The following is a 21,790-nucleotide window of genomic DNA, read 5'->3' as shown; positions in this document are numbered from 1 at the left end:
GTGCGTACTTTTGGGCACGGCTGTAGTACAGAACAAAAAAAAAAAAAAACTTAAACAAAGAAAATGAAAAGATGAACAAAATCTTGAGAAATTAACTACAGCCAATACCAGCTTTCTCGAAGTCAATCAACCCCAGGATTCAATTAAGGATGTATTTATTGTCCGTTCGATCCTGCAGTCCAAACAATTATCTCCAAGTAAAATCGTTACAATAATGAACGAATTCTGAACCAAGCATGCAGTTGAATTCGATTATAGTGTTAAGAGTTGAATTTAGAAAAAAAAAAAAAAATCAACAGAAACCAACGGATTTTTATGAAAATTACAGCCAAAGTTATAAACAATTTTTTTAGACATCGTATCTACCAATCTGTATTTTTTTTTTTTTTTTTTTCGTATGAAAAAATTATACGTTATATTCTATTTTAACAAATCACAGGACGTTCTTTTTTTTTTTTTTATTTTTTTTCCAGTAAACGAACAACAGAAAAATACGATCGTCGAGCGGAACATGTCGCGTAATTAATTTTCTCCGCAACAAATCTCGATGCGAAAAGTGAAATGAAAAATTCCACACGATTTCACCGATGAAAATATTATTCACGACGGTTTATTCATACGCCTTTGTATTTTTTATATTACACATAGATACGCGTATATGTATAATATGAAATCCGATAAATTTTAATCAAATTTTTAAACGAATTATAACCCCTTTTTTTAGAGGGCCGTGATGCTGCTACAGCAATCCTTTGCTTACGGATCGTAAAGTAAAATCTCGGAAAGGGAGGATTTACGTGTATATCGCGTACACGCGGTGCGGTCGTTTCGCGAATGCTTTTAGTCTCGGTCTTACGGCGTGTCGTTTTTTTCTTTTTTTTCTTTTTTTTATTCCTCATCGTATAACTCTTATACCCCTTCGTCATGTACTTGCGATACTTTTCTTCAACGGATGCGAGCGGTAGTCCAGTTAATCAAAATTAACAATTTGTCAACTGAATCACTCGATTCCGAACTCAAGCTTCTTCAATTATTATCAACCGCCGCGCAAGTTTCTCTGCAAATAACATCAAGAAAATTGTAATGAAATTTAGTCGTAAAAACAAGGTCTTATTTCGTAAAACATGCAGTATACTTTTTCTTATTCACGTACAGTCTCAAATAAATTATTTCGATTTATAAAAATCGTAGCATCATGTTTTAGCGAGCGATATTGTTTTTTTTTTTTTTTCAAATAATTGTCACGATCGTGACAATATTTTTGGTACATTTATCGGTCTGAAGAAAAAACGCGGCGTGGCCGGAAATAAAACAAGATAGAAAACAACAAAAATTTGGAAAAAAATAAATAAAGAAAGAAAATGACGGATTAACGACCGGCGGAATATTTCCGATTCGTTGAAAATCGAGCGCTCCGCGCATCGTGAGGGAAAAATAATGGGGCTTAATTTTGTGCCGCATGGCGGCTGATTGACCGGCGTCACGATCATCCGCACGCGAGATCCGTGGACCAAAAAGCGGATTAGGAACAACGAGCTGTTGGGACTCGGTTTGCGGATCGCGTGCGATGCGTTTATCACGCGATATCGATTTCGGGAAATATGAATAATCGGCCGGAGAGGCTTTATTTCCGCGTTCAAGAGCCGCCGAAGGGGGGCAAAAGTCAGCTTTCTAGGGTGGAGGTGAAACGCTACAATGAACGATTGATAGAAGGACAGAAATATCGAATTCTCAAAGACGATAAAATCTGTGATTCGTAGAATTATCAATATGTAGAAAATCGAAATAATAAAAGACAAAGTATTGGTGGAAGGGTAAAACATAGAACGGCAAAATCAAAACGAATTATGACGATTTTAAATTTACAAATTCTGTACACTGAGTCCTTGACTATCTATTGACTATTTTCATTTTTTTTAAATGAAAAAAACAAGTCTAGTATCCGTTACTATTCTTTCTCATTACGATCGCTGTTACTAGATTTTCTTGTAACTGCTCCGTAAAATTTAACGCTCGTGCAACGATAAATTGACGTTAAAGCCTTGTTCAACTAAAAAAGTAGAGTACCTCGTTTTTCGTAATTCCAACAATATTCAAACAGTTTTTTTTTAGCGATACCTGTTTGACTGAATATTTCTAATTACTGTAACAAGTGAAATTTTTCTCAGTGTATTACAACCTTTCTATTTTTCAGCTCTCGCCACATTTTGACTATCTCGATTCTTAAATTCTCCAACCGAAGATTTCGCTTCTTTAAAAATTCTTTATTGTCGCCATTTTTTATTTATTTTTTTTTATTTCACTGTAGATACTTTGACCCCCGACCGCTTTTGAGTAGTGAATTTGTAATTCGTTAGATACACTGATCGTCATGCAGGACGAAACCGAAATTAACGCTGTGTAATTTCCAAGGGACGAATCAACTTTGATGTCACCCTAAGGGTTATAAACGGTAAAACGGAGATTATACAAGAACTGAGAACGAGGAGAAAAAGCTGGCCTGATATTGTATGAACCGAATTAACCGCCAGCTGCAAATCGTGCGTCTTAAAATTCGGTTTGCGGACGGCATCGCTGGACGGCACAAAGAAGCTTTTTGCGACGATTTAGCCGAGCCGCAGCTTTTGGCAATTTTCTTCTTAAATATCTTCCGCTTTGGTGTCGCAGCGAGAAAGGCTTTGTTCAAAGATTAACGAACCGTAGTGTCTGGGTAAAAAGCTCGGAGACGAATAAACCGAGGCACGACATTGGCTCGTGCAAGTCGCAAATTAATCTGCACTTGAAAAACTGTTTGTAAATTACAAGGACTGAAATTACTTGCAAATGGTTTTCCGAGATCTCAAGAAATCACTCGAGATAGCCAAAATCGATGAAAAAATTATTTACCGAATCACCGAAAATGTACGAATAACATCGTATCGTATTAATATGAAAAAAAAACCCCGAGGGTTCAATAATTTCGAACCTTGTACGTATAAATATAAAACATTTTCTGAAATCGATGACGTGTCAGTTTGTGCCATTCGAATTCGCCTAGGTTCATTTCTATCGACATAATATTGCTGGAAATATTTGAAAGCCGTGTTTATACTATCTTCCTAACTTTTGACGCAGACTCTACGCGGCCCGTTCATATTTAATGATCTCTCTAAAACAACTCTCACTCTCTCTTCAAATATTTGTTAGTCATTAATTTTTTTCAGGATACGCTTCTTGCGCTCCAAACTCCACTCGTTTAACCATAAAATTTAAATACAGCCTGCCTTCTGCTGTGACCACAAAGTTTCCGGTTCGGTGCCTTCCGGTCACCGGAATATACGGCGTGTTTAAAACCTGACCACTTCGTACGACTCAAACCTTCTTTCCGATTACCATTTTTAATTTTTAAGCTAATGAGCATCGAGTGATCGCAGCAATAAAATTTGTGTCATAAAACTAAAAACGTACGACTCAAATTATTGTACCAAATATGTATTAAAAAATAACGTCTCGACACTCTGCAATCGGAATAAACCTTGACGAACATTTACAGGCACGTGGCGATGATTGACTGGCGGTTGAATCGTTCAATTTGAAACGCTGAAACAGCCGTCAGAATGGCAACGTATGTACAAAGGAACGGCGTTTGCGCTGCCTGATTGTGAGACTTATCCGCAAACTCTGTCCGAGCTACAATTATTACGTCTGACGTAGAAGGACGGGCAGGTTGGCTACAACAACCGGAGTATTAATTAATTCCCTCAAATTTTAATTAGTCGTAAACAAAGAGTTTCAATTTACCCGCGACGGAATTGTTCGGCAAAGCTTGGGCTTCGCCGGCAGCCGTTCTACTTCACGAACAGATCTTTTCAGATTCTATATTAAGGGCCGAAATCCTTCCTTGCGGAACAATTAGTTTCCCCCTGTCGATTATATTGATCAATTTAATCGGCCGAAAGCGATGGAAAATGGTTGGACGGTCAATGGTCGTACACCGAGAAAAAGATTTGGTCGTAATGACCAAAATTTGGTCCTGGAAACGAAATTTCAGGGTTAATCGTATATTAACCAATGGCCAAATATTGTTTTTACACAACCAAAGAGTTTGATTGATTTTATAGTGCGTAGAAAACTAAATTTCTTAATGATGTCTAAGCAAGGGTTTAGCATCACAACTCCGTAGTAGATTTTGTTGTGATTGCGAAATCAGATTTACACAGTGAAATTATTTTGTAAGGATTGAAAATTGATTGGTCAATCGTTGTAACCGAGAAAACTATCGTTTCATTGTAATTTATGCTAGACGAATCAAGTGCCACATCGAACAACGACGAAGAAATATCCCATTGCGAATCGACTGGCTGACTGAACGGTGTTCGACCACGAATGATTTAGTTTTGCTGATTATACTAGACAAACGGCTGCAGCCCCTCCTGATAACTGTTCGTCTCACTTCTCTTGCGAGAAAGGATTTTCAACGCGTTGCAGAGAGTATTTTGCCACTTTGACAAATAATTTTACAGATTAACGATGTAACGTATTACTCGATAGCGGCAATCAATTAGTAGCTCTGATGATTTCGTAAATTTGACTAATCTTTATCCACCGAATAGATTTAGAGAATTGCGTGAAGCGATTTAGTCGAATCTACCAGAGGATATTCAATATTTTGATAATACCACGAGAAAAGTATTATTTCATTAAATTGACGAAATTAACATCGAGATTTCGTATTTATAAGTATATTTTATTGAATCAAATTTCTTTGCGATTCCGAAACAATTGTTTCATTAATTTTGGTATTTACAACGAAATATTGTGTTCCCACGAGAAAATTTTCTGCAAAACATGTCTGGATACAGATGGATTTTTTAAAGGAAGCAAAAAGGTTTCTCTGATTGTAAACATACAAATTATCAAGTTCATACACACAGTGTAATCGTATTCAGATGACTTTTATCCAAGGTTCTTCGCATTTATACATAAATTATAATGACAGTTTCTGTAGAATACACGAAACAATTGACAACTTTTCATCAACCGTCGCAGAATCCCTCTGTTTTTTTTATTTTTTCTTACCACTTTCAAAATTTTTACTCAAGACGTGTTGAACAAATTCACGCTGCATATTGCAAACTATTACAGATAACTTGTACACGTGACATAACGTACGATGAAAATCGAAACATCTCATAGTCTCTTCGTTTCGTTTCGAGTGCCGTGTACGTATAATAAACGTCTCATGCATACCTATACAACATGCATAGAGAGCAGGTGTTATATTATACATGTAAGGTATTTCCGGGTCAGCAAAGACTCTCGCCTTTATATATTATACAAACGTAGATCTCCGACTCGATGCGGGAAATTTTCGCCTACGATACTGTCGTTTTGACGTTTCCCTCTCCGCGAGAGTATAAAACGCGAATAGAAAAGGGACGATGAAAGGAAAAAATACAGATTTTTTTAAAAACTGATACATGCATTGTACGTAACGCATGGTAAATGCGATGAAATTTACAAGCCGACGCAGATGAGAAAAATATAACGTTTTATATCGAAGAGGGATGAATTCTTAATCATTTTCAAAATTATAGAGAAGCTTGTAGATTTTTTTTTGATTTTATTCTCTATTTTTCAAATGTTTTATCCATTGAGGCTAACGACAAAAAAATTGGTCACGACGACAAGGATGATCCACACGTATAGACGGGGATTGTTATTTAGCTGGGATTTTTTGAATATATTGCGAATAAAACGGCCAACGAATTATTTTGATCGAGAAGTAAAAACAGAGAATAAAAATCGGTACACTGTAAAGTGAAATATTATACAATCCGTTTCGAAATCAATTTATTATCGGAAAATGTTCTCATGACGTCAGCGGCTGGATGTCGGCGCCATTTTATCACCACATAACCTAAGGTTATAATTTTAACGGAGGCAAATCGTAGATCACGGGGTCTCAAATAACTCATGTCCCATCACCGCATAAACGAATGAAACGTAATCAATAATATTGTGACTGTTCTACACCATCCAAAAGTGAAAAAACACGGTCAACGGTCAGTTGTTAGCCTAGTTGCATAACTAGTTAGATTTCACTCCACCAGATGACGCGCTGCAAAGTGACAATTTCAATATTTAACGACGAACTTTTCAACCGCAATAATCAGGAAATGGAAAAGGAGAAGAAACTACACACCGAAGAATATCTTCTTCTATCTCGCTTTCAATTTTCACAGTGGATGACGATATTCCCTCGCAGGATCAGAGCCGCAAAGTTCTTCAACGCATTTTCATTCAACCGGTTATAGAAGCCGAGAGACTTGAGATTTGAATTTCCGCTGCGTGGGAGCGAGTTACGCATGCGAAAATTTATATCCCGCATTTATGAACGAACGCGTTGCCGGTACATTGGATCCGTATATCCATAAGGTATAAGTTATATACCCATGCAGCAAGCTCGCGCAAAGCTTCGGCAAAGCTCGCGCGTCTCAAACTTAAAGCCGTGCCAGAGGAGGGTGGATCTTATACTTCCTCGAGAAAAGTACGCGTGAACGCGTGCCTGTATATACATGTATATATATACGTAAGAATATTTTCGTGCGTATGTATATATACACAAATATATATATATACTAGCTGCCCATCCCGGCTTCGCACGGGCATATAATAATATTAAGTAATAATATAAATGTTATTTTTCTAGAAACTCACTGTAAACATTGTGTATTTTCTTTTATTATATTATTATATGCCCGTACGAAGCCGGGATGGGTTGCTAGTTATGCTGTTAAAATGTAGCTTATATGACACGTTCGTAGATTTACCATAGCAGCGCCATCTATTGATTACTTACTCAACCCAGTCGAAAGGTATCGACATCTGTTAGAATCATTCGGAGTTAACAGATAATTGTGACTGTCGAATAATAACAGACAAATAATTAGCAATATATTATAATTGCGACTATAATTTGAGATTTAAACTATCCTATCTCTCAAGTTGGATCGAACTGCACATGGTGTGCGTATTTTATTATAATCGGTTAAGTGGTTTAGGAGTCCATTGAGGACAAACATCGTGACACGAGATTTATATATATTGAGATATATATATATATATATGTACCTAGTCTTCAAACATTGCATACCTAAAGTGAATATCGTTTCCTGTTCTCTATCTCGTGTTACGTTTTCATTCCTCGTTTATCCACTTCTTCGGACTTTATTTAAGGACATTTGTAACTCAAGTTTATAAAATAGCTGGTGTTGAGTGTAATCGATCGTTATACGGAAAAGCTTGCGACTGATCAACGATTATACAGAAATCGAAAGATGGTACGGTTTTGTATTTATTAATATCGAATTTGAAATTTTAACAATTACACTCTCTTCATTTTTCTGTCAATTATATTCCGTGATACTTGAGTTATCGTATTTAAATTCTCAACATTTCGCGTCATGTTTTTTTACCTCGTATCGTTGTCAGTTTCGATTTTACCCTGTTTTCATATCGCGGTCTCTCGTTCCGAACCAGTGTTGGTATTTCACGTTTTTGGAAACTCTCTTCGGGATCGGTATTTTTATGATCTGTATACGAGGAATTCCATGCATTCACCCAAACAACGTCCGACCCTTGCCATATCTCATTTTGTTCAAAATTTTTTCTCTCAATGTCCCAACTCTGAAACAGTACCCTCGATTGTTTCAGATTTTTTATTCAACTGCTTAAATATTCATAAATATTGAAAGTGATTTTGAATAGGGCCGTTTCTAACATTCTCGAAAACTGCATTCTCTTTTCCAAACATTTCAAGACTTTTCTTTGGCGCTTTTAATTTTTTTCACCAACTGAAACATTGTTTAAACGGTCTAAAAAATCCCGAAAAAAATTCTCGAATCCTGTATTTTCACTTGGAACATTTCTAAACCGGTTCCATTATGGAGTGATTTTCGGCTATTTGTTTTTAGCGAGAGAGATTTTTTTTTTTTTTTGTTTATAAATAGATTTGCGAATTTACGGCAACTTTCAGACCGTTCAAAACAATGTTATAATTGATAAAAAAAAAAAAAAGACAATGTAAAAAATGGAAGAAAACCGGCTCATTATCAGCCCCCCCTTGAAATGTTTGGAAAGGAAAATTCACTTTTCGATTTTCACCCTCAATATTTATAAATAATTAACCAGTTGAATGAAAAATGTGAAAAAAATTCAGGGCACTGTCTCACAGTTGGGACAATAAAACTGCTGAAAAATGTTGGATTCGCATGGAATTTCTCATATGTATCCCATTGCTGCTGCGGATCTTTTCTTAGCTTTTCGGCTGATTTCAAACGTTCACGGTGTACCTTGAGCGTAGAATTTGATAATCTGGGGCATCGATCAGCCCTCCGCATGTTGGCTGACCAGCCAGGGCCTAACCAACCACCCCAATTACGGTGCACAGCCGTCAGCTCTGCAGGCATCAGAGCTTGAGTTATCCCGCGTACAATAGGCGGAGGGTGCGTGGCGAGCGATGCTAATTCCCACTCCGATCGAGAAAAAATTTCATCCCTCTCTGGCCCTTTTTTTCGACGCAGAAAATTGGACGCCGATCGTTGTGCGAAAAGCGTCGAGGGCTTCAAAATTGAAAACCTGTATAATTTGCCCCGATTTTTAGGCACACCGAAAGAAATTTCATTTGTTACAGTAACTAGAAATATTCGGTAAGACAGGTATCGTTAAAAAAACTGTTTGAATATCGTTGGAATTACGAAAAACGAGGTACGCGTAACATTTTGCGCTATCGTCGATCATTTTTTGGTTATTGCAACGCTGAATCAGTTTCTGAGGTTTACTCTACTTTTTTAGTTAAACAAGGCTTCAACGTCAATTTATCGTTGCACAAGCGTTAAATTTTCGCAACAGTTGCAAGAAAATACAGCAACGGTGATCGTAATGAGAAAGAATAGCAACGGATACCAGACTTTCCGGTAACGGTTAGAAAACTAATTTTCATGTTGTACCCGGAACTATATTTTTCGATTGTGGTAAAAAAAGAAAATAGTTAAAGACTGAGCGGTAACCGGAACTAAAAATTTCTCGTAGCGCAGATACTCTGTAGTTCAGTATTTTTTCTATGCAGCGCAAAGTATTCCAGGATTGTAAGCTCGTCATAGTTTTGTTACACAACATCGACGGTTATGTATCATTTATAGTTATTATGCGTAATGCTGTAGATATACGAACTACACACTTTCGAGTGAATTCCAAAAGCCTTATTTGAAATTCCTGCAGGGCGAACGTAAACTTCTGCGCTTTGAGAATTAGTTGAAATTTGAAACGTTTGCACGCCGGGCTAAAGTAGAATTATGCAAACACGGACTGTTGGATTATTCAATTCCACGATGTACGGATCCTGTTGTTTTCCCTCCCGTGCAACCGGCTGTCCCGTAAATTTTATTCATTCCAGACTGCGTCGCGCAGACGAGACATTTTGTGTTATCGAACGGCAGGGGAATTCCGTCTGAAAAGCGTCTAGTCGATTCTAATCAAGTATGCTAGGCACTTGAAAGTTGACGAATGTGACGTTTGGGGTATTTTTACTTCGCTTGAAAAACCGACGTCACGGATATTATTGCACGATGCGTATAATGCGTGAGAAACTTTCTCTCCGAAAGCTCCGTTCGATAAATCAAATGATGCGAATAAATGTAACTAACTATTAAAACAAATTAAAACAGTGATCAGAATGAGAAAGAACAGTAACGGATACTAGACTTTCCGGTAACAGTAAACTAATTTTCATTTTTTACCTGGAACTATATTTTTCGATTGTGGTAAAAAATGAAAATGGTTAATGACCGAGCGGTAACTGGAACTAAAAATTTCTCTCAGTGTACGATTGTTATTAGGAGTTTCGAAAGCCGGGCTAACTCAACATTTGCTGATCGCGTTCAGCGTCTTGTATTTATGAAAAGAGTATAATAAGAGTTGTGAAAAGAAAAGGGCGATTGAATGATCGATCGATTGATCGATCGACGGATCAACTCCGAGGGTGTCAGGTTTGGGCGGAAGAACTCTTTTCGGCTAATAAAATCCTGACATGTACAAGAAGAAGAAAACTGAAGCAACAAGTATGCGTGCATAATGTATATGTATGTACAGTGAGTTTGACGCGTGTATTAATTTCATCAAATTTTCTCTCTTTTATTCGTCGAAGCAGAAAACTCTGACGATAACGTCGCTTAAATCTTACGGAATAATCCCGCGGCTGGGCGGAGAGCCGAAGGCATTCCTGATCGTTTAAGCTGGCATATTAAAATACGCCGGAAAACGGGCGACAGTAAACGCTCATCCCTGCAGTGTCAAACCACCCTCATCAGTTGAAATTTCAAATATCCAACACTGGTAATCGCAATTTTTTTACTACACAGCTTCAGGCTAATACACGAATACTTTTATTTATTTATGACATTTCTCTTTCTTTTTTTTTTTTTTTTCTTCTTTATCTTTAATTGGACCGACGTTAAATATGTAAGCGTATTACGAGTTCCTGGGATTCAAATTAATGGGAGGAAAAAAACTTACGGAACATCAATTCGCAAAGAAAAAGTTTATCATCTTGGAAAATTGTTGGACATGATATTTAAGCTAAACTCCGTTGTGTTTCCAAGTAATTTTAATAATTAGATAACGAGACGACGAAATGGCTTTGCTGATATTAGGCTCGATGAAGATAAAAAAAAATTACATTTATTAAATTTTGACGTATTTCTGTTCTTAGTTAAAAAAAAAAAAAAAATCACTGTTAATCGTTGAGAAACGATTTATTTTCATGTCTATAAATATACCTTGGTTATCGTACGTACGATGTTATTTCAGCGGGAGAGTTTCTTTTAACGGGGAAAAATATTAATTACAAACTTGAAAGCCGATATAAAAATCTGCTTCATCGAGCGTGTTATATACATCTATAATGACAGTCGAGTATGAGATTTTTATGTATAAAGATATATTTATGCGGAGGTATACCTACAAATATATATATATATACGAAAAAGCGCGAACTCGTACAGAAATTCCTGAGTTTCAGGGGAAACTGGTTTGTAAAGGAGAAAATAAAATTCAGGAGTAGGTAAATAAGTGCCCGAGTAAATAAATAAGAGAAAAAAAAAACTGTTTTTTAATAATAACAAATCACTCTCCGCTTCGCGTATCCGTTTTCTCGTTGATGTTTGACATTGCCTTGAGCAATTCCTTAATGTTATATTATATATATCTCTCTCTCTCTTTTTCACTGCCTCCTTTGATAACGTGTGTTTTCAAATTTTATCTCTTTCAATTTATCTCCCTCCTCTTCCTTCTTTATTTTCCGTTCTCTTCATTATTATTTGTTTCTTTTCTTTTTCGCTATTTTAATCCACTATCCAAAAACGAGTATAATATTTAATCGTAGCTGCGCTCATCGGTTCAAACCTTAACTAGTATATGGGCTATTCCGCGTCAACCGGATCAGTCATCTCTCAGATATTTTTTTAATTTGGCATGTGGATTGTGTGTGAGGAGTTAGATTTTTGTGCCAAAGCGCGAATCTCATAATGCAAAATTCGATTTTTTATTAACAATAACAAATTAGACTCCCATTTTTTTCAAAAATTCATAACTTTGGCAAAAAATTAGATACAATATATATTTTTTTTTCAAATTACGCGGAAAGCTCCATAGAATTTAAAAAAAAATACGAAATGGTAAAAAAAGTTGTTATCAATTGTTTATTTAACAATTAATTTTTCAAAGATTTTTAAAACAGTGACTGACACGATCAAAAAATTTTTTTTAAATTCTGACATATTCCTTGAACTGTACTACAACCTGTGAATTAATTCCAGAGGGGTGTTTTTCTTCGTTTTTGAGTAAAAAATCATTAAAGGTGTCGATGCGCGTGAAATTGCGGCGCGCCGAGTCTCTACGTAATGGCGGGCGGCCGGTTGCCGTCCACCGCTACCCCGCGGTGGCGTCGCAGCGTTATTTTAGAGTCATTTTCACGATGTAGGACATGATTGAAAAATCTGAAAAAAATACTGTACCTTCACAAGGCCTGCTCAAAGCGATAAGTGTAGTTTCAGGAATGTGTTTTTCACCGTTTTTTTATTACAGAGATTCGAAATACACACCATGAGAGTGCACATAAATGATAATAATTACATAACTTGCTACTTATTTTAAAATAAAAACACATTCTTGAAACTTCACTTATCGCTTTGAGCAGGCCTTGTGAAGGTACAGTATTTTTTTCAGATTTTTCAATCATGTCCTACATCGTGAAAATGACTCTAAAATAACGCTGCGACGCCACCGCGGGGTAGCGGTGACGGCAACCGGCCGCCCGCCATTACGTAGAGACTCGGCGCGCCGCAATTTCATGCGCATCGACACCTTTAATGATTTTTTACTCAAAAACGAAGAAAAACACCCCTCTGGAATTAATTCACAGGTTGTAGTACAGTTCAAGGAACATGTCAGAATTTTAAAAAAATTTTTTGATCGTGTCAGTCACTGTTTTAAAAATCTTTGAAAAATTAATTGTTAAATAAACAATTGATAACAACTTTTTTTTACCATTTCGTATTTTTTTTTAAATTCTATGGAGTTTTCCGCGTAATTTGAAAAAAAATATATATTGTATCTAATTTTTTGCCAAAGTTATGAATTTTTGAAAAAAATGGGAGTCTAATTTGTTATTGTTAATAAAAAATCGAATTTTGCATTATGAGATTCGCGCTTTGGCACAAAAATCTAACTCCTCACACACAATCCACATGCCAAATTAAAAAAATATCTGAGAGATGACTGATCCGGTTGACGCGGAATAGCCCATATACATAATACATTACGTACATCCAAACACGTAATGTACGTATAACGAGATATCTCTTTCATAAAATTTTCACCGGCTGGCCTCGGAACTCGGAGTTCTCCTATTTAAATAAAACAATCTGGGATATGTAATTTTTTTTATTTTTTTATTTTATTTTATTTATTTTTTTTTTTTTTTACTCGTTAACACTCATCCGAATTTAATGCGATACCCACGGGAAAATTTCGTAGCAGAAGATCGGATTAGAGAACTTTGTTCAGAGGAAAATAAAAGAGATATAAATGAAGGAGCAAAAAAAAAAAAAAAAAAAACATGTCAATTTGACAGACGATTATCAAAGTTTATAAAAAAGATTTGCCAAGTTTTCGAGGAAAATGTTTCTTTCAGGAAATTGGGAGTCGTAACGTTGGCGTTTTTTCTATTATTTCCTAGAAAAAAAAAAAAAAAAAATTTATCTCATGTCGTACACAATCAGATGTACAGATGATCGAATCCGTGCTTTTCTCGTTATTCAAAGCTGCTGCAAGCTCTAGTCTCCTCGCTTTAATTTCCTCCGCAACGTCGCCCGAGGCTTTTCCCGCACTTTTCACGGCGTCGTTTAAACGATCAAAATCTTCAATCTTGCGGGGTGGCACGGTTATTCCGAGCAACGTTTTCAACGAGGGAGACAACTCGTCACGTAGTATTCACGACAATGGAGAACCGCTAACGAGACTTTCGTTCGCAAATTTTCCAATTTCCTCTCATTTTTATCCCCTTTTCACGGTGGCGGAAATGCGCGTAGAGACAAAACGACCGTTAATTGCTAGATTTTTTTCACCCCTTTGTCCCTACATAGACGGTTTGTATTTTATTCTGCAACAAGAGCAGCTTCGTTCGTCGCGAAAACTTTTTTTTAATTATCGTGTGACCTGCAAAATATGCCGGGGACATTTCCTTTCCAATCAAAAAACATGCTGCAATTATTCGGTGTCGGTCAATTTTATTTTCAATTTTTTACAATTTTTTTAACGACTGATTCACTGTGCGAAAAAAAAAAAAAAATTGACTGATAACATTTGCACGATCAGATGCAGTTTTCATAAATTTGTTAATTTATTTTTGATTTTGTTTCAAACCCTTCGAATTATTGAGTATTATATGTAACATATGATATGTATCTGCAGAAAATTTTGTAAGAGAAATTTTTCTCTTTCTTCATCGTGTTCTAAATTACGTCAAATTCACTGACTTTGCGTACTTGACTAAAATTAATCAGAGTGACGTTCGTTCCACGAGGAAAAATAATTTGAGCACCCTGCAGTATAAAATGTAGGAATTTGAATATTTTTTATTTTTTTTTAATCCTTCTCTTTTACTACCATGCCAGAATTCTCGCGCTTTGTTTCTTTGTCATTTACAAACGAAATATTTTACGCTCGTTAATGACTTTACGAAATTTTCACAAAGTACCGGCCAGTGAGTTATTATGTTATAGAGTATAAAGCATCTCTCGTAGAAACACGAGAGAAAATAAACTCGGAAAATTTTCCTACACCTTCATGAAATTAACCATAACATCTTCAGACATTAAATTCACTCGATAAATGGATATGGAAATGGATATTCAACTTTTCTAAATTCACCCCGCAAGGGTATTATTTTCAATTTGTGTACAATCTAGTCGTAATAATTCGCATTTTTAGTATCAAAAACTTTCCTTGAACAAAGCTTGCATCGTTTCTTCCGCCCCTCCATTTTTATGATCCGTGTTTCTCACATTATTCGCTTACACCGTTCTTAATTTATACTTTCAATTTTTTTTCTCTCACCCTGCATCCGCAATTTTTCCTACGAATTATTCATATTATTTGAAGGGGCAGAACTAAAGAAAATAAAAAAAAAAAATTGAATCCTTCTCAGGATCAATGTTATCCTTATATTTTCTCATTACCGTAGAGAATCTCCCAAAGCTACGCAGTTTGTTTCCAAGTAAACGTCACAGTTTGGTGGGTTGCCTACCACTAAGAGGAACAAATATCGGTAATACAGACCTACCAACTTATCGGTAGGTAACACGTTCAAAGCCCCCGCAAGTGAGCTGAAACCGGACGTACTGCCAAGTTGTGTGGATTTGGCCAAGTAGTTGTTCCTTTGTTTATAACCTACGCTGAAGCGTTCAGTCATCGCATTTCAGAGCCACGTTAAATTGATTATATACCTCGACTTGACCAACGAAGATCGAGTCACATAGAAGCGTACGGCTTATGGGCCGCTTGAAGCAAAACTTTCCGCGACTCGTAAATCCGTAAGATGGCTCTACCGTCGGTCGACAATAGAGAGTTAGCACGATCACCTCAACTCGCCGGTCGGAGCCAACACACCGACACTGTACGCATTAGTATAGAGCGCTGTACGTGAGCCACACAAGCAAAGGCGCCACTAGCGACACCTAGCTGTTGGGGTGATAGCTCGTCCGAGTACCCCAACTTTTCTTGCTTCAAATAGCCTGCGGGCCGTACGCTTCTATGTGACTCGATCTTCGTTGACTTGACTCAAGCGATAACGACTCGGTAAGTCTGTTTTACCGATATTTATTTCCCTTAGTAGTAGGCATCTGCGGTGCTTACGTAAAAACACCCTGTATAATAATAATAAATACACCGCGTTGTCCGATGGTTATAACAAAAATCGCCTCCAGCGGCTGGAGTTAATTGCGATATTATAAACGGTAAATTCAGAACGCTGTAAATATTTCAACCCTTTCTCAGACGTTGAAGGGTAAAAATGTATTTATAAAATTTTATTTCTTTTCATTTTCGTTTTCAATTTTGCTCGCATTGCCTTTCATCTACGATAAGCTTCGGGCAAAATTTATGTTATACATAAACTTTGCACCGCTCACTGATGTGTACAAAAACGACAGCCGGTACATTATGTACCAGGCATGTGCTCGGGATGTAATTTTCTTTCCATTCGAGAACTTCCGCCGGTTATATTATTGTTGCAAAAACTTCGATGTAGCATCGCGAACCGCGCAGAAAATGTGCGAGATGAAGTCTTGAGTATTTCACCGAATTCTCTCCGGAAATACGAATATCTATTCAGATCTCGCAAGTTAAATACATAATGGAAATTTCAAATTTTACTCAAATGCTATACAAAGTAGAGGGAATCACACAAAAAAACCGTTTCTTCGACGAAAACTTTTGCAGACTTTAAATCCGTATTTCATACTTATAAAAAATATCGACGTGCTAAACGTTTTTTTTTTTTTTGCAACAAAGGTGAATTACCAACAAGAGGATGCGGTATGATATTTGTTATTATATTGTTAACCATTTGGAGTACTTTTCATATAAATTTTCACACGATTAGATGCAAAACTGGCAATTTTCCTCATTCAATCAAGTCCATACACGCATTCGTGCAAAATTTGCAACAATCCGTCTAAAGTTTGCTGAAATTTTCTTAGTCAGAGTGAAAATCGTGTAAATTTTCATAAACTCGAGTACAATTTGCACACGTTCAAGTAAATTTTGTAGGAGTCCGCTTATGGACTGCAAGCTAAACGAACTCTACATATATGAAAATTTTGTATATTGTACTTTTTCGCGTCATCTTTTGTTTCTCCTGATATCCTTTGTCTCGGGTCGAAGAGCGAGGAAAAGACTCCGACGTATACCTATAACGCACAACATCCGTTGTTAACTCAGCTTCGGTTGAAGTTTGATGGAACAAAGAGAGTTCCCTGCGCTTGGTGAGCATTAAAAGCCCTGCTGTCTTCTTGTCTGCGGTTCAAATTCCCCGAGAAACGCGAGGACGGAATGAAAGAAAAAAGAGAAAAAAAAAAAAAACACGCAGAGGGAGAAAAAAAAACCGAGTTGCGGCAAGATAGAAACAAAGGCGTTACTGAGGCAATATGGCGGCGCTCAGGTTCAACAGCTGATTGCTTTAAGCTGATCGCGTGAAATATGAGGCAAGAAAGAATCCGTGCAACTTGTCAGCCTCTTGTTTCGTCGTAATAGTTTGATGTGGCGTGAAATATGCGACGAAATAACGACTTTTTAACTTTTCGTTTCTCTGTTCTCAAAAACAAAAATTAAGTTATTCTAATCGGCCCAAAAATGAAAAATTGAGTTTTCACTATATCTCGACGTTTCATCTCACCTTCAACTATTTTTGGACGGACGTCTGTGTGTATTTATGTACGAACGTATGTTTGTTATAAATTTCTTTTGTCGGACAATATCTCGAGTTTGAGTTACCGGATTCCAATGATTTTTGTCTAAATCTACGCGGTTCTTCCAAACTTAGAACCGATTAAATTTTGGCTTTGGTCAGTTCAGTACTTTTTGAGCTTTTTAAATAACAATATTGCAAAAAATAAAATAAAACTCACGATTGAGTACGGATGAATGGATTCGAATGAAAATTTGTGCCATAGGATTCTTTGGCTCGCTGATCACGAATCTGAAGTCAGATTTGCAAAAGTTATATATAGCCAGTCTCGAGCCGTTTGTTTATGTTAAATGCGATTCGGTTGATACGGCGACGCATTTCTTGCCACCAGATGGCGTCTTTCAATAAATACTTTGCACCCCAATGTTTTAATCTATATTAATTCGGATATGGTTTAGATCGTGTTCTCACATGGCTTAACTGTAAACCCTGTAAACAGTTTCACGCTAACAAATTAAGAATGAAAAAATTCTATCTCTTGAAGTCGAAACGTTCAATGTTAGACGAGTATATGGGATTTAGTAGAGTAGTTTGACCTCGTTGAGAAGCATCACGGTGTACACGAGTGCTTACCGACATACATGTGTATCTACAGTGTAGTAATTAGACGGAGAAATCGATGCCGAGTTACGCGGCTACATCATTCCACAATATACGGCTTCTCAAGAGTGCATATATCGTGCATATTACAGCGCGAAAGAGTTCGAATGCATATATATATTCCACGTCTCTTGCACGAAAGAAGAGGAAGGAGAAAAAAAAGCAAAAAAAGCAAAAAAAAAAAGCAAAAAAAAACATAAAAAGAAACCCGTTTGGCGAATGAAAAAGGAAATGGAAAAAAGTGTGAAAAGTCAAGGATTTATTTTTCAACCCCCGTAATATCGCCCTGAAAGCTCTTTGTTAAGGGTGGAAAGTAAAGGCTTTGCTGGGAATAGAAAAAATGTAAACGGGATTTTAGAAGCGATCCCGAAGGGATTCTTCTTCTCTCTCCTGATCGTCGTCCCTGCCTCCGTGGTATTTCTGCCTTTAGGGGGCGAACGGGATTTGTTAGAGCGGACTTTTGGTCCTTACTCGGCGAACCATCAAACGAAATTTCAAACGCACTTACGCGCAGCTCGGCGCTACGCGTGTTAAAGCCGCTTCGTACGAAACGAAGTTTGAGCTGCACGTTTCGTGAGCTTTGCTCGTTCCCTTTGGGAGGGAAAAATTGCATGTCGTCTCGATTCGCGGGAGGCGTGTGCAAACGTGTGCTTGATGGAATCTGCAGCCTGGCCGCGATGGAAGAATAAGAGCCCTCTGGCCAAAAACGCGATCCTGGCTAACGATTTTACCTTGGACACTGATTTGGATATTTTTCTCTGTTAACGCGGATTTTACGTTCAGAAAGTAATAATTTTCATCAGTTAAAATTCACTGCGAAGAAAAACGTATTACAATTGAACGCCTCGCAAATTATTATTGCAATTATTAGTTAAATGTATAGAGAGGTTTATTCCTCATTAATGTAGAAAATTAATTAAACTTCAACATCCTGCAGCAAGATAATTGAATGCAGGATATTTTTTTTTATACCTATATAAACATATAGTTTACTCTCCGTCGACACAAGCAGACGACTTTTAATTTTATCCACACAAACTAAATATCTCTGGCCTCGTTTCCCTCAGGATGAATATTAATTTATTCTTCTTTTCCTTCTCCTTTATTTCTTACTCTTCTTACTTTTAATTTTTTCTTTTTTTTTTTTTTATTTTTATTCTCTCTTCTGGTTCATTATTATTCTTTTTCTTTCCTTACGACATCACTCAAGACCGTCTTGCATCTCGAGGATCAAGAAATTAATTACTGAACCCTGTCAACGGTGTTGCGCGTATTCTTGGCAATAAAAAAAAAAAAACTACTAGAAAAAATCTAGGGATGAAAAAATAACGAAGAAATTTAATAAAAGTAGCAAATAAAAAAAAAAAATAAAATAAATAAAAAAGAATGGAGAAACAGAAAGTTAAAACCTTTTTTTTATCCAACTATTTACATGGAAACGGATATTCGTAACGAATTCATCAGAAATTTGCAATCATTTGAGTCCACGATAATAAACGAAAAAACTAAGACGAAAAACTTTCAAGAATCAACAGCTAAAGAATTATTTTGCGGATGTACTGTATTTCTTTCTTTTCTTTTTTCTCTCAGTCGTCAGAAGAATTTCGGAAAGTAAGAGAAAAACAGAAGGGAGAACAAAATTTTCAACAAAAAGATCAAGATTATAAATCTCTCCTCGCATGGACGCGAATCTCAACTTACGATCCAAACGGCTACATTAAGTCGAGACTTGTACGTTTAATCTCTACCGCAGTGAAGGTGTTATTTCAGAGTATATGGGACGCAGGCAAGATGAGAAGAGAAAAAAAAAAAAAAAAAAAAGGTGAGAAAAAGGAAATTAAAGGAATTAAAAATCGCGAGAAAAAACATTAAAGTAACAAATAAGCGCGAATTTTGCTCGTGATTGTTTCACTAGATTAGAGAAATATGGAAGAATTAATCCTGCATGAGAAAAAAGAGAAAAAAATTCCTTGTTTTTCGAGTTCGTATGAATCGTTCGGAAAACGAGATAGGAAAATTTTCTAGCTTATTACCTTGACAAAAGAAAAAAAAAAGTCGTTAGCTTTAGATAAATATAATCACAGATATCCACAGATCTCTATCCGTTCTTGCTGATGATCGTATATTATATGTTTAATAGAACGTTGAGGATGCGAGATAAAATTCGCGCACAATTCGCAATATCGCACGCGGATATAACGCCTACGCTCCTGACTCACACAATCTAATTAGAAGCGATAACATCTGCACCTTCCATGGTCAATTAACCTATACCTATAACTTGAACCTATAATATCGCGTTTTCAAAACTTCGCTTGTGATTCATCAAGAGTAAAAAAATCAGGCGATCCAGCGAACGTGCCAGTTGTGTATAACTTTTGACAAATTAACGGGCAAACTACCGTAGAAATTAACGGTCACGTTTCACATTCGCGATTACCATCGATTGCGATACGTAAATTAAGCTCAACTCTTCTCAATATTGAGTACCTGCAAAATTTGCAAGTAAAAGAAAAAAATCGCATTACACGAAGACGTTTTTCAAACCTCGATTTCTACATTTCTTTACGCGCACTGATATTGTTAAGCTGAAAAGAAGAAGAAGAAAAAAAAAAAAAAAACAATTTTCAATTTTTCAAACGAAGATTGAAACTTCCTACGCGTAAAAAAAGTTTCGTTAACATCAATATTTCTCGCGGTATTACGAAAAAGTTTTCAAGACTCGCGAAGAATTCGAATCAGACCAACGATACCGAGAGAATCTTTCCGTTTCTTGTTTTTCACGCAATAATTAATCAAGTTTTATACGAAAGGTAAAAATTTCGCAATTCAATTCAAACGAGCCTGTTTACATTGTAGATTTTTGAAACTTTTCAGGGGCAGAAATTATAAATACGAGCGGTAACAAAGTTTGAAAAAAGTAAGCCCACTTATAAATTATATGGCTACAAGTTATTTTCTCCTCAGATACTTGGCCGTGTATGCATAATAAATGATTATATACATATATATTCATACAAAATATACATGTAAATGTAAACATTTAAATTGCCGAGGGACAGAGGGGAGAAGATGGACGTGGGGGAACCTGATGGCGGATGTGCAGGAGCTGCGAGGGACGCTCGAAATTGTAATTGGTTTTGTCACTTGACACGTTTTACACCAAGGGACGATCAGTAAATTGTTGAAAATCCTTTTGCCGGTCGTCGAAGTGAGCCCAACTCGTTTTTTCCGTCAGCTTGTTCACACTGTGTGGGTATGATATGCGGAATAACCGTAATGCGATCATCGTTATCGGCGGTTTTTGTTTTTTTTTTTTTTTATTTCACAGCACCGCGATTTTGGAAAATATTTTTCACGCTTGATTCCGGCTTTGCAAATACTTTTTTGATCTGCCAAATTCAAACGTAGTTATTGACGCAGTATACAAGGATACAAATTTAAAACTAAAAAAAGTTCCGAGCTTCGTCGTCTGCACCCTTTAATTTTCACCCGCGTTTATATTGAACACACCTGAATGCAGGCAAAGCAAAAGTGAACAGCGTATGTCTGTCGATTCGGATGAAAATTTCATGCTTCAAATCGACTAACAAAGGCATCCGCTTTGTCGAGTTTCAACAAAATTTATAACGTGTTTCACGAAAAGTTGACAGAGAAAACGTAGAATGTCATCTAACGATGGTACATCAAAAGTTGCAGTATTTGTCTGGAATTAATTTTCATTCCAACTACAGGATTTGACGGATCGCTTTTAGTATCCATGGAACGCAGTTAGATCAACGTTTGTGATTAAATAAAAGTTTGCCGTGTTCGAAAACTGAAGCTCTGATCAAGTTATAAAACATCATATTAAAAAAGTTGCTACGATCCAGAAAATAAATTTAAAAACACTGAATTCCAATCTGGTATGAACACCTTGTTATCATCTAATAATGAGTAAGAAAATCACATGGTTCTGCTATTTTTTCATTAGAAAAATCATACAGTTTTCGCAATTGTAACGAAAAATGGGTCATTGAATTTACAAATGAATTCTGATCTATTGCGAACTGCTTGAGCCGCATTTTTTCTACAGCTCGTAAGCTGATAGAATAAGAAAGTAGGATGTGTTCAATTGTTGAAATT

The 21,790-nt window shown here is 36.5% G+C and overlaps 1 protein-coding gene across 1 annotated transcript in view; it reads right to left on the bottom strand.

Moving 5' to 3' along the window:
* Positions 1-21,790, bottom strand: part of LOC124301809 (adenylate cyclase type 6) — a 98,613-nt gene that overhangs the window by 41,004 nt on the left and 35,819 nt on the right. The window lies entirely within an intron of this gene.

Source organism: Neodiprion virginianus, chromosome 4 (genome assembly GCF_021901495.1).
Source record: "Neodiprion virginianus isolate iyNeoVirg1 chromosome 4, iyNeoVirg1.1, whole genome shotgun sequence".
NCBI classification, from domain to species: Eukaryota; Metazoa; Arthropoda; class Insecta; order Hymenoptera; family Diprionidae; genus Neodiprion; species Neodiprion virginianus.
The sequence above is the reverse complement of the archived record's forward strand: the minus strand, read 5'-3'. Positions and strand labels throughout refer to the sequence as shown.